Source organism: Lissotriton helveticus, chromosome 2_1 (assembly GCF_964261635.1).
Source record: "Lissotriton helveticus chromosome 2_1, aLisHel1.1, whole genome shotgun sequence".
Taxonomy (NCBI): domain Eukaryota; kingdom Metazoa; phylum Chordata; class Amphibia; order Caudata; family Salamandridae; genus Lissotriton; species Lissotriton helveticus.
In genome coordinates this window covers 1,334,842,621-1,334,858,674 of record NC_136059.1, presented here as the reverse complement: position 1 = coordinate 1,334,858,674, position 16,054 = coordinate 1,334,842,621, and the positions used below count along the sequence as shown (strand labels likewise).

At 47.0% G+C, this 16,054-nt stretch overlaps 1 long non-coding RNA gene across 1 annotated transcript in view; it reads left to right on the top strand.

Annotated features, from left to right (window-relative positions):
• Positions 1 to 15,627, top strand: part of LOC144819738 (uncharacterized) — a 30,696-nt gene extending 15,069 nt beyond the window's left edge. Inside the window, exon 3 of the long non-coding RNA XR_013607542.1 lies at positions 15,514 to 15,627. This is a non-coding gene — a long non-coding RNA (uncharacterized LOC144819738). The remainder of the gene's footprint in view (positions 1 to 15,513) is intronic.
• The last annotated feature ends 427 nt before the right edge of the window (positions 15,628 to 16,054 follow it).

Below are 16,054 nucleotides of genomic sequence, written 5' to 3'. Positions count from 1 at the left end.
TGGGGGCTCTTACCTGCGAGGACGCTGTCGGCCACCTTTCCCTCCGTGGCTGGGTCTGCTGTTTGTCCCCCTCTCGCAGCCGCTTTTGCCAACCTCGCGGCCGCCGAGCAGAGGGGGGCATTGTAAGGAAACTACATTTCCCGCCTGCCCTAGCGGCGGGAATCCCGGCCCCAGAGCGCGCCAGGCGGCGCAGAAAAGAGGCGTCACCCCCGCGTCGCGGGAGCGCGCGGGAGCGCCCAGACGAAGCCCGGACAAAGGGCGGGCCGTCTAAGGCCGTCCGAGGTCAGACCAGGTTGGGTTGGGCCGGAGACCCTGTCCGAAATTACCTTTGACCAGCTGCAGTTCACTTCCCATTTTGGACGTCATTGCCCTGGGTATTTATCATAATTGTTGAGTTTTGTGAGAATCTATCTCGCTCTGAGTGCACTGTTCTATTGAATGATGCCTGCGAAAAAGCACGCCCCTGCAAATAATACTATAGATAATTATCTTGTTCTAGTCGTGGCTAAAATAAACAGCGACAGGAGATCCTCATTGGGATTAGATTTATCTAACCAATCTCCTTTTGACGATATAGAGATGGAGGATCCTTTTGCACTACAAAACAGTAATCCTTCTGGTGAAGTACAGGATTCTATCCACGACACGATTATTATCCAGCCAAGTGGCATAGTTGCCAGCACTGAAGACAGTAGTGACAGTGAAGTTGTTACCGTGGTATCCACTAATAATGAGCCCTTAATCCCCAGTACAGCCCCCGTCCCAGCTCCAAGGATCACAGGGGATAAAACAAAGGTCACCTCAAAACGGGAGGGTTTAAGGTCAGCTAAAAATAAAGTTGCAACTCCATTAAGGAAACATCTAGAGGATGAAGAGGATGATTTTACTAGTGAAGCCTATGTCACCCTCTCTAATGCTCAATTCAATAAACTATTGCTTATGATGGATACAAAACTTAAAGGCATAGTTAAACCTCTGGTCAGTAAAATTGACAAGCTGACCGCCGAGGTCAGTAGACTGGAAGGTTTATTAGATAAATCTCTGGTGGAGGCAGGGAATCTCCCGGAAGTTATTCTGTCCCGGCTAGAGCCATTAGTGAGTAAAACTACCTCTGCTGAAAAAATTGGATCTATCCCCATCCCAGCGCCAAATCCACCAATGGCTTCACTTTTTATTTCTTCTGGTGGAGCCTCTGATGCTGTACCCCCCATTTCCATTACTGGGGATTCTAATACTGGGAAAGGGTCTTCTGAGCTTGTAGTCGAAGCCTCTCCATTGGTTCTTGTCCTTGCTAATGTCCCCCCATTAGCTCCAGGAGAAAATGAATCAACACCATCCTTAATAAATAAATCCTTATCGTGGCTAACTAATAACATGGTAATTTCTCCCTGGGGAAGGCAGCAATTATCCGAAGAACTTGTAACTGCCAGAAGGGTTGAGTGGATTGGTAAAAGGGTCAAAAAGTTTGGGGGGGATTGTGTTGTCCTCCACTTTTCAGAACCTGGGGTCCTGCCTAACATCTTGCCCAACATCTTACCTCCACAGCGAAGATCAACTTCAATTGTTCCACTGACTTTGGACTTCTTCTATCCTCAGAAGGGAAGAGGACCGAACTCTAGTATTTTAAGAACAAAATGGAACGTTGTAACTAAAAGAGGCAGGATGGACGTTGGTTCCACTGAGTGGGGATTGGGATTGGAAAATAGATTCTCTGCCCTTTCAAACCTGGATGCCTGCGACTGACAACTATTTTACCATAATCCTATGTTACAAATTACTGGTGATGCATGTTCTTCTGGGGAGACCGGTTATTTAGTGGAAGCTCGCTCTAAGAGGGTCACTCCTGGGGTTGCTGTAGGACCATCTATCGAAAATGTAGCCTGCAACGGCAATGTTGATACGGTGCTGAATGGGTTTGTTTCTAGTCCCAATTCTGCCATGGAAACTGTAACGGGGAATTTGTTGTCTTGGACTGTGGCTGGGCTATGTTCCAAGTTGGACTGTGCAGACTGGTTTGGATTTGTAAGCAAGTATGATATTTGCATTTTTCAAGAGACATGGGCTTGTGACCCTGTTTTTGCTTTGGGGTACTTACATTTCTATGTTCCAGCCATCAAGGGGCCAAAAGGGCGCCCGATGGGGGGCCTCACTATATGGGTTAGGCAGTCCCTAAAGGTTGTAGTACAAAGTGTGGCGCTTGGTCAAAAAGATATCCAGCTTATTAGACTCATGAGTGATTCATCTATCTCCATCGACATTTATAATATATATGCCAGAGGAGGAAATGCAGGAAATTCTGAGGTTCTCTCGAGCCTGTATAATCTCCTAGAGACATATTCGACAGGGGAGAATATAATAATTGCAGGCGATTTAAATCGTACGTATGAACCTCTGGTCACTGATGAGGCTTCACTGAGTGAAGAGGAAGATAAGCATTGGAATATCCCCACTTTAGAAACTACTCCAATAACTCGATGGACTGTGGATATATTAGGTATAAATGCAATGTGCCTCGAACATGGGCTAAGAGCTCTGAATGGTCGAACTAAGTCTGACAGAGTTCCTGCCATGACTTTCAATAATGGGAGAAACAAAAGCCGTATTGATTACGTCATCTGTAGTATGTCTATATGGTCACTTGTTGTAGATATGGTGGTGACGGAAAGGCTCGAGAGCGACCACAACCCTTTATGTGTCTCTCATAAATTATGGGTGTCTGATGAGACTGTATTTATCCCCCGCGACGGACTTCTACCGCCGCTTATTGTACCAACAAATGATATGCGCAGGCTGAGGTGGTCAGGTGTTAGGTCGGACCAGCAGGTCCTAGAAAAAATAGGAGCAGCGACTGACAAGGCTATCGCGGCCTTGGAGAGTGTGGCAGGGAACTCTCTGGGCCATGATAATACTACCAAAGCACATGTGACTCTTTTCAATGAAATTAAATGTCATTTCTTAAAACCCGTGAATAGAAAGAGGATATGTGCTATCAGAGTTGCTAAATGGTACACTCAAAATTGCAAGGTGGCACGAACTAACTTGGGAGTTGCAATTAAGAGTAAAAATTTGGGGCTGATTCGATCTGCTAGGAAGCATTACAAAAATAGTATTGCTAAAGCGAAAAGAGATTGGGACGAAGCCCATTGGAACAAGTTGAAACGTGCTAGTGATCGTAAACATTCTAGATTATTCTGGCACATTGTCAAATGGGGCAAAGAAAGGTCTGAAGAAGCTTGTAACAACAATGTCCCACAGGACGCATGGGTTAAATTCTTCAGCGACCAGTACTCTACTAGGGAGCAGTTTGTGAATAGCACTTGCCCAATTTACCTGTTTGCAGAAGACAATGTCTTCACTCAGAGTGAAGTACTGTCCGCGTTAAAAACTGCACATAGTGGTCGAGCTCCTGGCATTGATGGGGTCCCAGCGGACGTTTTTCTAAATGACACTGGAAGGTGGAGTAAATATATTCACCTACTAATAAACCACAATGCCAAGGGTGCAGAAATCCCGGTATCATGGCGGGGTGCTGTAATCATCCCTGTATACAAAAAGGGTGATCGTGCCCAACCTTGCAATTACCGCCCAATCAGTTTTATTGACACTGTTCAGAAAATCGTGGGGCGAGTGATTGTCAATAGCTTGCTCGATTGGGCGGAGGACCACAACATTTTATCTCCTTTTCAGGCTGGGTTCCGCAGGGCAACCAGCACTGTGGATCAGGTCTTCCGCTTCCAACTGATCCAGTGGAGGACCGTGGTGCTGGGTGGAGGCAGTCTATACGCAGCATTTGTTGATCTGCGGGCTGCTTTCGACCTGGTACCACGGGCAAAACTGTGGGAAGTGCTTGCGGCTATGGGGGTCCCAGGGGTCTTGCTGACCCTGATCATGAGATTACATGAAGGTACTTATGCCAAAATTCAATGGGGCGGGTATGGTAATAACACTGCCGAATTTCCTGTTGAGCGCGGGGTTCGGCAAGGATGCTCAATGGCTCCAACCCTGTTTACCCTTTTTGGGTTTCGCCTGCCGAAAGGCTGCGCTCTGCGCAGACTTTCAGCGCAGGTGAAATCCTATGTCTACACTAAGCACTTCGGGAACGTCCCCCGGCTCTCATTGGCTAGCTCCATAAATGGAGGCTAGCCATTGGGTGCCGGATCTGTCCGTCAAGGCCGGACCAGATTCGGGGGCGTTCCCGAGATTTTTTCCCAGGGCGGAGTTACGTTTTTCCCCGTTCCCTCCCCTTTCACTGAAAGTGAATTCAGATGCGCTGTCCATTCCCGCCCCCTCCCGCCGTCCGTCCGCCCCCTCCGTGTGCCTTTCCGCCCCCCCCCCCCTCGCTGCCCTGTGCACGTTTCCCGCCCCCTCCCGCCGTCCGTTGCCGGAGACTCCCTTTCGCGTCGGGCAGGTTCCCAAGCCCCGCCCGCGGCCTCCGTTAATGTGAGATTGCCCGGCAGTCCATTCCCGCCCCCTCCGTGTCCTCTCCCGCCCCCTCCCGCCGTCCGTCCGTCCCGCCCCCTCCGTGTGCCTTTCCGCCCCCCCCCCCCCCCCTCGCTGTCCTGTGCACGTTTCCCGCCCCCTCCCGCCCCCTCCCGCCGTCCGTTGCCGGAGACTCCCTTTCGCGTCGGGCAGGTTCCCAAGCCCCGCCCGCGGCCTCCGTTAATGTGAGATTGCCCGGCAGAAGGCTCCTGACAGTGGCTGCGTGAGGCTTCAAAGGCGGGGGGCTGACCCCTGCGTGCCTGGCATTCCTGCGGGCTGCCCTCCCCGGGGCCAGGGAGCATGCCATGGTCGGGCCGTGCGCCGCCGGGGGAGGTGGCCGCCCCTTTTCTCACCGTCAGACTGAAAGTGCGTTGTCATGACAATAAAGGCAGGATCGCTGACACAGGGAAGAGATTCGCCTTATCTGCGCCTCGCTTCCTGCATACCAAGTGTACAAGCCAGGAAGAAGTGTTCGTGCGGCAGACGAGGAGTGACTCGCGGCGCTCGAGTCTGCGGTCTCTGCCACCGAGACGGGCTGTGGTTTGCTTCAGAGAGCGGGCCCGCCTGGAGAAGACCATTGCACCCTCTGAGCCGAGCGCCAGTCCGCGGTTTATGAAGGATATCTATCTATCTGTGTGCGACCTCTCCTCAATCCTTAACATGTCGGATGTTTGATCAAGTCCATCTTAGAGCCACACTGATGTCATACGTTAGGCCGAGGGCGTGAAAGTCGACCAGGCCTTACATACTATTGCCACTGCCGGTATCGACCACATTTAACCATTTCTAGCAATCTGGTATTAAAATGCACCGTCTGCCAGTAGCTCCTCTGATGCTACTGTTCATGGGAGCGAGCAAAAGAACTGTCAGTCAAACTCGTGGATTTGCGACAGTCTCTCTCTGAACTGTCAAGAATCGTGGCAGTACGTAGTATGTTGTGTGTGGACCCTGAAACGTTGAAACATCACTATGGTTTGCCAGTATGGACCCTGAAACGTTGAAACATCACTATGGTTTGCCAGTATGGTACAGTACACCACCATAACCATCGCCACTGGAATGGTCACTGAGGACAGTTACACGACGTCAAATTACATCACTAGTGACTAGAGTGACTCCCTTGGGAGTGGCTTGTGCCATCAGCTCAGAGTAGAGCATACTTGTCGTGGCTTCTAACTGTACATACCCTGTGCTCGTTACATACAAGGGCACCACTAATACAGTCAAGCACCGTAGGTACTGTACACAGGATATGGCCTTTTCCCATTATATGCACTGTTATTGAACATTTCTAGAACGACCCAGTCATACCCCCGTAATGATTTACAGGCGAGCAAAGTCCATCTGTGTATGGACTTTTAACACTGGCTTTTGCATCCCAAATACCCAACCAAATGTGGGTGACTTGATAGATAGCAGTGTATCCAGCATGTGGCCAAAGGTCATGTGCATTATCACTCGATTGATGATGTGTAGCTTGCTGAATTGAACACTGTCATTGTTGTCCTCAGTGGTATCGTTTGAGTTTTCATCATTAATGGGGGAGTGCGCTGTGGGTTTAAAGTATTAATAAAGGCACTTCTAACCCGCCCCGCTACGCCGCAGATCCAGCTATAGTATGTTTGAAGTGGAAGTGCAGGCACTTCTCGGGTGCCCTGCTATACACCTGATATGCCAGCCCTAGCAGTTCTTAGCGGGGTCTGCTGATGTACGTTCAAAGTAGTAAATCAAGCACTTCTCAGCTGCCCTGCTATACATATAATAAAGTAGACCCAGCACTTCTAACGAAGGGTGCCATGTGCTTGGTGGGGCAGTTCAAGGAAGTCTCGCCTGAGCTGCCATATGTTTGGTGGGACAGAAGTAAACCGACACTTCTCAGCAGCCGTAATGTACAACAGTGTACATACTTCTCCGTATGGCTGCCTATACACTCACTAGTTGAGAGCAACAACACGTCTAACCAGGGGTTTTAAGACATAGGACAGAGGGGCAGCAGTGTTACTGTGCTTTCAGGTGCATAGACCCAGGGCTTCTTGGCAGACAGCTGAGCTATTCGTTTACTGGGGCAATATACACTCAGTGTTGCTATAAGTGCATTCGGACAGTAGTCGCACTTTATGCGTTTAGTAGGACAGAGAAACACTCCTCGCCAGGGCTGCTCTTTATCTAGGGGTCACTGAATGTCCTCTCCAGCTGTCTTAGTCTGCTTTTCGTTCGATAGGAAGCACGTCTCACTAAGATTAAGAACGTCCAGCACAACAAAGCCTGACACCTCAGCAGGGAAGCTCTAATAGGATTTTTTTAATGTAACAGTAGGGGGTTCATCCCAGATGATCGCATCTAGCAATCCAAGACAACGCCACCCGTCACCGCTCAGAAGTCGAGGCATTATGTGGGCCAGCAGTCACGCGGGAGAAAGGGCCATTTCCTACAACAGAGTCCAATCCACGGTCAATGCAAACTACATTATTGCGTTTCACTTAGCTTGTTAAGGTACGCTTATAATTTCATATCCGATTGCCCCCTCCCGCCCCCTCCCGCCGTCCGTGTCCCCTCCCGCCCACTCCCGCCGTCCGTGTCCTCTCCCTTCAAGAATGCTTCGAAGGGCTCAGGTGCCGCGGCGTCAGGCAAGTCAGCAGAGTCCTGTGGGGCAAGGGAGGGGAAACGGGGGTTAGGGTGAAGCACCGTTGGCATGGTGCGTGGGAGAGAAGTCCGGAAGTCCCGCCCCCGCCCGGAGACGCATGGAGCCCCGGAGGAGAAGTGCTGGATGGTGCGGGGCTCCCGTGTGCTGAGGGAGCCCCGGGGGAAGAGACGGCAGGAGCGGAGTTGTGTTCCTCCAGCTGACGGAAGTCCCGCCCGGAGACGCATGGAGCCCCGGAGGAGAAGTGCTGGAGTTGGGCTCAGCTGCCACACGAAGCCATTGGTCATCAGAATGAAGTATGTACCAGAGAGAGAGAGTGCCGGTATGTTTTAAAATTAAGACTTCTGTGCCATATGTGTGTTTTTAGACAGCCTGCATGACACGCACTGGTGCAAGTACTCTTAGGTAGAGGCGGTGACATACCAGTAAACCATGGCCAGGGCTGACGGGCGTGCAACTATTTATGAATATAACTGCTCACTCTCTCAAAAAGTGTATTTTTTTTGAGAATACAGCTTACAGTCGGGCTCTGAACTAGGCTATGTGTACTTCAGTCAGCCTCTCTTCCTGAGGCTTGCCCTGCCCCACCCCCCTCCCTCCGATGCCTTACTGTGTCGTATGGTAATGGCTTAGAATAGCAATAACATGTATTTTCAGCCTCGGGTAAATAATAAATAATGAGCGGGGCTGCGAACCCTGCTATAATCCGCAAATTGATTTTTTATTAAACTGCTCATTGTGTCTTTTTGAAATAAAGTACAGTCTGTGTCCGGGTTGTGACCCCTATGGGTGTAATGTCTGATATTTATGTTTCCCTCGTTCTAATTCCATGGTTTTGATTTGCGGAAAAAGTGTCACACCTAGTTTTTGAAATGTCACTCATAATTACGCTGAAATTATGAAAATGTCACACAAAGCAATCTGAAACCTTGGCAGCTATGAACCACTACTTTAAAATCCCTTAGTTAGGCATCGTCCACTTTACCACAGAGGGGGGAGAGAAGTAATATACCCATAATCCCTCCTATGCAGGCAACTTTTCTATTCACGAGGAAGGGTGGAAATATTGACACAATCTGGATCTCAGTGGTGGGCTTTTATGAGCTAGATTTGTGCAAGTCGTTCCCTGTCACCCTCCCTTTATATCTTAAAGGGCACAGTAATATTGTAGCTCATTCCAAAATCGCTTCACCTTACACCCTAGTTAGTGAACTCCGTGTGCCTATAAAACAGGACTGACTCATGGAAAGGTTACCAGTGTCACAATAACACCAGTCATCCAATCAAGGCTGCAACACTGCTTCCTGGTCTGTTGTTCTTTAATAATAAGATGGCTGGCACACAATGGCGGGGCCTGTTATTTTGTCTCTTAATTGTGCTCACCGTCCTTTTTCCCCAGCACCCTCCCCTCTTCCAAGGGGCGGCAACCTGAGGGATAGCCCCGGGCGCCACAAGCTCTAGCTACGCCCCTGACAGGTCTTGATGGTAATAGATATGAAGCTTGTAATCTAATAATCTAGGAGAATATTAGTATGAATATTTACCCCTTTGGTCATTTCAGAACCTGATTTTCGATCAAGTAATACAGATTCTCACATTACCTTGTACATAAATCGGAATCCTGGTTATGGTAAATACATTCTTTTTAGTCCTTAAAAGCCAAATATTAATATTCTGAGTGGGTGTGTGTGGCTCTGGGTGGGTGTGTGTGTGTGTGTGGCTCTGGGTGTGTGTGTGTGGTAGTAATTGCTGTCTGCTGAGCTCGTCCGTAGGGTACAATAGGTTGCAAGAGATTAAGCTAATGGCAATGTAAATGACAATGCCATTTATTTATCTGTTTTCAAAACCAACACATAAATACAAAATTTGTCATTTACAATGCCAATAGCTCTAACTTTTCCAAAGGCGAAACCATTGCATTGTAAATGCTTGTTATTAATGGCATTGTTCCCCGTATGCAATCAGAGGTAGTGGACGCTCCCTCTCTCGCAGGTGTAAAAGTTCCTATTTTAATGTTTGCCGATGACACGTTAATTTTATCTAAAACCCCAAGTGGTCTGCAGAAATCATTGGCAATTTTTGATAAGTTTTGTGGCGAACATGGTTTGGAGGTGAACGCATCTAAGACCAAACTCATGGTTTTTAATCCTTATAAAAATTTTAAATCCAAAATCACCATGAGCGGACGCACCCTTGAAGTCGTAAAATCCTTTACATATCTGGGGATCCTTATCTCCAATGATAACAGATGGAACCAACATATAAACATTGCATTATTAAGACATAAGCAATTAGCTGGCACCATTATAAAGGAGCACAGTAAATCGTTGACCAAACCGATCAAACCACCTTTGATCATATACGAGGCAAAAGCAATTGGGTCCGCATTGTATGGGGCCGAGTTGTGGGGACAAGAAAACCTGCAGGAGCTCCAAACATGTGAGAATAAATTCTTAAGGAAACTCACAGGTACCCCACAGAGCAGCCCGCTCTTGCCTCTGAGATACGAGGTTGGCAGGAGAGAAATCTCGGAAATGGGTAAACTACGTCCAATTTTATATTGGCGTAGGCTTTGGACCACGCCTGAGCTCTCCCACTATGCGGATGGGTTTATGGATGTCATCAAAGCGGATCATTTCAACAAAATTAAATGGTTTAAATCGTTAAAACTTGCACTATCTGAACTAGGACTAAAAGCATTATGGTCTGATCCGGTTGGGTCATCATTTCCCTCTAAGGCAATACTAAAAAACATATTCTGGGAACGAGTTGTAAACAGGAGTCTGCTCAATATTAACAATGGGTCCATGACTACCACTTTTCTTGAGGTTAAGCTGTTCCCTATATATGAAATGTATTGGGATTACATAACGAAACCCATGGACAGGAAACTGTTCTTTCAATTAAGGGCTGGCTCTCTACCTCTTCGCAACCTAACATCTAAGTGGAGAGATGGAGGACCAGCTACTTGCCCAGTTTGTGGGGAAGGCAATGAAACATTTGGTCACTTTCTGTTCTCCTGCCATGCATATTCTGTTCCAAGGCGAGTGTGGTTGGCACCCATGTGTAGGAACTAGGGTACTAAAAGCAGTATGGTCGCTTTACGTATTATTAGATCTACCTCTTTGACTTGGATTATAATTGCGACTGCAAAGTACTTGGGGTGGGCGTGGGTAATTAGGCAGAGATTGCTAGTTGGGTAACTACTCTTTGCCTAGTTGATCAGAGACTGCTAGATTATCTATTCTCTGTATGGTATCTTTCACGTGTCATCCCGGACAGGAATCTTATTGATTTTTAACATTGATATTGCACCTGTGTTTTTTAACTGGATTTTTAACAATAATGAACTTTACACCTGTGATTTTGTAAATTTTGCCGATATATAATTGTTTTTATAGTGATATGTGCTTATGTCAAATATGACTTTGTAATTTAATTGTTTTTTATTACATGTTTGTATGTCTGCTTTTATGAGTAATACTCGAATAAAGCACTTTTTGAATTTGAATTTGACTAGTATAAAGTCAATGTACGAGCTACAGCCCCTTCCTTTAAAGGTAGGGTTGACCTGCTTATTAGGCTCAATGGCCAGTAAATCCATCGAATGTTCAAGCATGTGACCTTTATTCACCCTACTCAGTTCCCTGCCCTCCAGCGTATGCTCGAAATGTGGTCCCTCCTCCAAACTGCATGAGGTCCAGTCTTCTTTAATGGGTAACAAATGTGGGCACAAATGGCAGTTAAAGTCCCCTGCTATTAAAAGCATGGGTGCCATTGTGCCCTGCTTCTGCTCTATCAACAAACTAAGTCTTTCATCAAGCTCTCTCGCTCTGGATCCTCCCGCATTATAAAAGTTGACCAAAATTATGTTGAGGCCCCTATTTTTAAACCGGAGGCCTATCATATAATCTGAATTCCATTTTAGATCAACCCAAATCCCTTCCAGACACAAGTCTACAAATATTAGGAGCCCTCCCCTTGCTCTTCCCGCCATGGACTTACTTGCCGGGACCCCAAATGATTTATACCAAGCTATATGAAAATTAGTGTGGTCTACCTCCCAGGTTTCCTGCACACAGATTATTTTGAAGTTATTAATGTATTCCAGCTAATCCTGATTTTGGAACTTAGCTGACAGACCTGCTTCGTTCCAGGATACTAATTTAAAGGAACTCCCTTGGAGTATGGGGGAGGGGCAAGTGCATATAATAGGCCTATCACTACTTCGAGGGATCTCGGTCCTGGATGGCCTTATTTTGCCAGAGGCAAGCTGGATCACGTTTTAGGTAACACATCTTGGATGGTCCTATGCCTGTGGTTTTAAAGTTAGGGGGGGGCACATTTGGCACATTTTCTTGGCCTGACTCCTCTCCCTGCAGTCAGTCTACTTCGCTAAGATGTCTACCTAAGTGAAGTGGAGCATATTTATTGAGTAACGATAGTGCTGGCCCACCTCCCTCCCTCTGGGGGGCTAACTGACGGACATATATATCTCCTCCCACCTGGTACTGCTGCCAAAAACTTGCTCCTCTCCCCATCAACCCCCCCTCTCATCCTACCTAGCTGGCCAATCCTATGCCTGTTGCGCTCAAAATGCCCAGAATTAGGCATATGATCTGGTGGGGTATAAAAGTAGCTTAAATTCCAGGCCTGGATAGTGGATCTTGAACGTGTCTGAAGGCCACAGCAAACATGGTCCGCAGCCTTAGGATCTTTAAAATTAATAACAATGCAGTCCCCTGCTATATTTTTTGTCCTATATCCTACCCAGCTCACTCTCCTCACAAAAAGAATCTTACACTGTACATCTCGAGCCAGTGGTCTATTGTTGTTTAACCAGTGTGTTGTCTTGTTTTTGAGTTGGTCAACTTTACCGTGTTCCAATTCAGGAAAACCGGTCAAGACAGCAACGTAGGGTGTACAATCTGGGGGTAGGTCTAGGTGGGGGTGCAAGTTCTTTGCCTCATTCCCATCCCTGTCGTTACTGCGGCTTACCTCATTTGTCTCTACGGGAACTATGTTTCCACCACTCACCGTTCCACCCCTTAACTCATTGTGGCCCATTGGTTGCACGGCCCGATCCGTAGTAGATGGCACAATAATATTCGGGCAGGCTACAGGATCCCTTCCTCCCTCCCTCTCCACCTCATTGACATAACCACAGCTTGCTATTTTATGGTCAATACCTCCCAAGGTAGACATTATCAGACCTTCCGATTTTTCAAACCTGCTCTCAATTATTGAGAGTCTTTTCATTAGGGGCTCTAAAGAAGATGTTAAAAGGGCACCTATTTTTAGCCAATACAATTCCTCGGTCTGTGGTAGTCCAGTTACAGTCTCATCCATATTCATGGCATTTACTACAGACAGAGATCCCTGTGAGACTTCAGCTATTGGGAGGTCTATATTTAACGTCTCTTTCTGGTTACTTGGTTTAGAGGTCTTGGGCTTCTTTCCCTTCTGCTGTATACCTCCTTGTGTGCCTCCTCGTTTTCTCATAGAGCTAACCCCCTGTGTGTATTCAGTTGATTGCAAGGGCTCTTCGTGAACATCTGCCGTGTACATGACCGCGCTCTTAGGTAAATTTTGCGATAAGCTGCATGGCAGTGATATGGGGTTCAAAAGGTCTCCATCAGTATTGGAGGATACTGAAGTTTGCAGTGCGTGTGCATTCATGGTCTGGGAGCCAATGGCAGGAGCGGTCTGGCCATGATTTTCTGGCGAGCGCACATTCATAATGGCCCCCAGAGATGATCTTTTTGGAAACACGGGGTCCATAGTAAGGTGTCGCTCCGTGATAGCGATCTCATGGGCAAGCACGGAAGTAGCCCTCATTATGAATTGGTCGAGAGTTTCTGCAACGTACCCAATTCCGGCAGCTTTCCTCCCTCTCCCCTCACGTGCTGCCATTTTAGTTCACGGAGAAAGGAGAATTACGAATGGCTCAAATAACAGCCTTTGAGACCACTTACTGGTAATGCAGGTCAGCCGTTAGTGGTGAAGGCCTTAGAGGGGGGGGCCCAGCCCAGCGTCTCCCTGTCTCGAACGGGCTCAAATGGGCCCGCCCTTGGCACGGGCTTTGCCCGGGCTACGTCCCACCCGCGTCCCGCGCCGCGGGGTGAGAGGCTGCGCTATGAGCGTGTTGGCCCCGCCTCTCGCTCACTCGCTGCAGCTGTGTGGTCCTGCGCTACACTCTGGGGGATAGAGTCCACCCCAGAGTGTGCGGATGGCGGCAAAACAGCAGTGGGACAGCAGCAGCTACCCCTGGGACCCTCGTCCCACCAGGGGTCCCACAAAGGTAAATGCGGGCAGATTCGGGCAGGAAAAGCCACGGGCAGACTATCAGGTAGGTGACAGACTTTTGCAGAGGTCCAGGAAAGGACTTTTGCAGAGGTCCAGGTGCAGGTAATTGGAGTGATTGTTTTCAGGTGTGGTGTGTGCATTTCAGGGAAGAAGTGATGACCAAATTGACAATGATGAGAGAAGAGGTAACCTTGAGCCAATAGGAGCAAGCCCCTCATGTGCTGGTGTAACAGAGGTATCATCCCTCAATGGCGGCCATCTCAGAGTGTGTAGTGCTCAAATGCTGGCCGACCCAAAGTCAACCATGGTTTTTGAAAGGCGGCATCTAAGCAGTAAACTAAGACAGTTGAAGAATTTCTTAATGGAAGGTGATGGTAAGAGAAATATATGGTGCACGCATATATAGTGATGGGAAGCAAGTCAGGTGCACATAAGTGCTAGCCATCCCTCATGGACGAATCTAGGCATATTGGCGTCTATGTTCATGTTGTAAATATGGGCGGTCACATTTAATAAGTAACACGAGCGGCTAAGTGGTCCACTGCCAATGGATTTGCATGCTTGGAGAGCACTATTGGGCAAATGGGTAATGAGGATAAGAGAGAAGAGAAGGGGTATGCTGGAAGTCATAGGAGTGAGACCCTCATGTGCTGGTGTAGCAGAAATATCATCCTTCAGTGGTGGCCATCCTGGAGTGTCTAGTGGTTAAATGTGGGCTGGCCCAAAGTCATCAATTATATAAGTAAAGCGGCGTCTAAAACAGTAGACTAACACAGTTAAATGTTTTCTTATGGAGGGCACCACCTCATTATTTCAACAGAAACATTTGAATTAATGAAGAAGATACCCATGGCCAGTCGCAAAAGGCTTATCATAAGCACTGCCTTGTGTGGTGTATGAGACTCCAAAGCAGGGTGTTCCATATGTTACATGGTCTCAATGGTGAAATGGTAGATCAGATCCCCTGTATGACCGAATGTCAATAAATCCATTGTAAGGGAGTATCTGATTTCGCAGGAGACTGACCTGAGAATTATACCTTGCACCAAGGGATTTCATCATTCAGACCTTTGCTGTTCATGGAGAGGCAGAAAATACACCATTGCTCCCTTCTGAAAAGGTTAACAGGACTACATGAGTTACTTGCCATAGATGAAACAAATTTGTGTACAGTGTGTCTTCTTTATTTTCTCATTTAGTTTCCAGATTGGATGATCAATTTTAACATTTTTTATCAAGATATTTTCTTCTAGGGCAATACCTACACTGCATATTACGTCTTAGGTGTGGGATAGGGTTATCCCCCCTTTTTAGGATCTGAAGAAGCACTTTGGATCCTTTTTGGACCATCATGCGTGAACCATGTTGACCTGACCACACTCACAGATTTAGGCTACTTGGATACATCACGTCCCTGTAGTAGCCCCTACCAAAGTACGTTTTTTAATCTTGCTGAGGAAACCATCACATTGAAGTCCAATGTGGTATCTCTTAGACAGTTTTAGTCTCCCTTCATTTCACTATACCCATTCACTCCACCCCACACATTCAAAATGCCCTCACACTGGCACCTGTCATCAGACAGCAAAACTAAAAAGGTCTTCGCTAAAGCGACCCTTCGTGGGGCACTGCAGCACCAGCCCTATGAGGAGCACGTCCTATGATGATACAGTACATCTTCATGGATGTGTGATGGCACCAAGAAATAATCATAGGGATTCTCCCTTCTTTGTCAGCCTTTATTTCTTCTTTGCTTTCTGAAAGGAACAGTACCTCCACTGCTTTTTGCATTAGCAGTTTTGGAGCCTAGTTACTGGACCTTTACTGGCTCTCAGTCCACCATCTTCGCTATTTTGGGTCATATTCATGGCCATATTCAAATCTCTACAATGTCCAGAAGATATACCATGAAATAACCTAACAAACATTTCGCTCAACTCATTAAGAGCTGTTTCATAGTGTGAGTTGAAGACATGTGTAGAGTAAATCAAAGATGAATACTCCGCTATAAGTATTACTCTCTTAGAGTGGGCAGGAGTTTCTTTTTATTCTTAACTCAGACTGTCTTTAATTTACTCCCATATTAGGGTTTTATTTTCCGGTGCCTCGGGAAGTGCCTCGCCACATGCGATGATACTGCGCTGATCTTATGTTACCTTCGAAAGATGTTCAATTCTACTAAGTTTATTGCAACTCCTCACCATGCAGTAAGTATCAAGTATATTTCTATTCCCCTTAGGTAAAATTTCATCCTGTTTGACCAGAACAAACACATGGAGTCTTACGAGACTGAAGAGCATCTGGGTTTTCATTGTTCTGGATTGTAATTTCATTAAAGGAGCTTGATGGTAAATTAATGATTACAGGAGACACCTTCCTCACTCAGCACATCCTGTCACCCAAAAGTGTGATATCTACCCCATGGATAGCCAAATCATATCAGAGTGGAAACCCTCCGCAGAGTGGATGAAGATTAAGCTAGCTGAAACTAGAAGTATAGCGCCTTTGTTCAGGTTACTACTGCTGCATTTCATCAGGGATTATTTTTGCCTCTTTAGGTGATCCGTCTTGATAGACACAAGTGAATTACTTATATAAATCAAGCTTAATCAATGTAGCAGATAAATG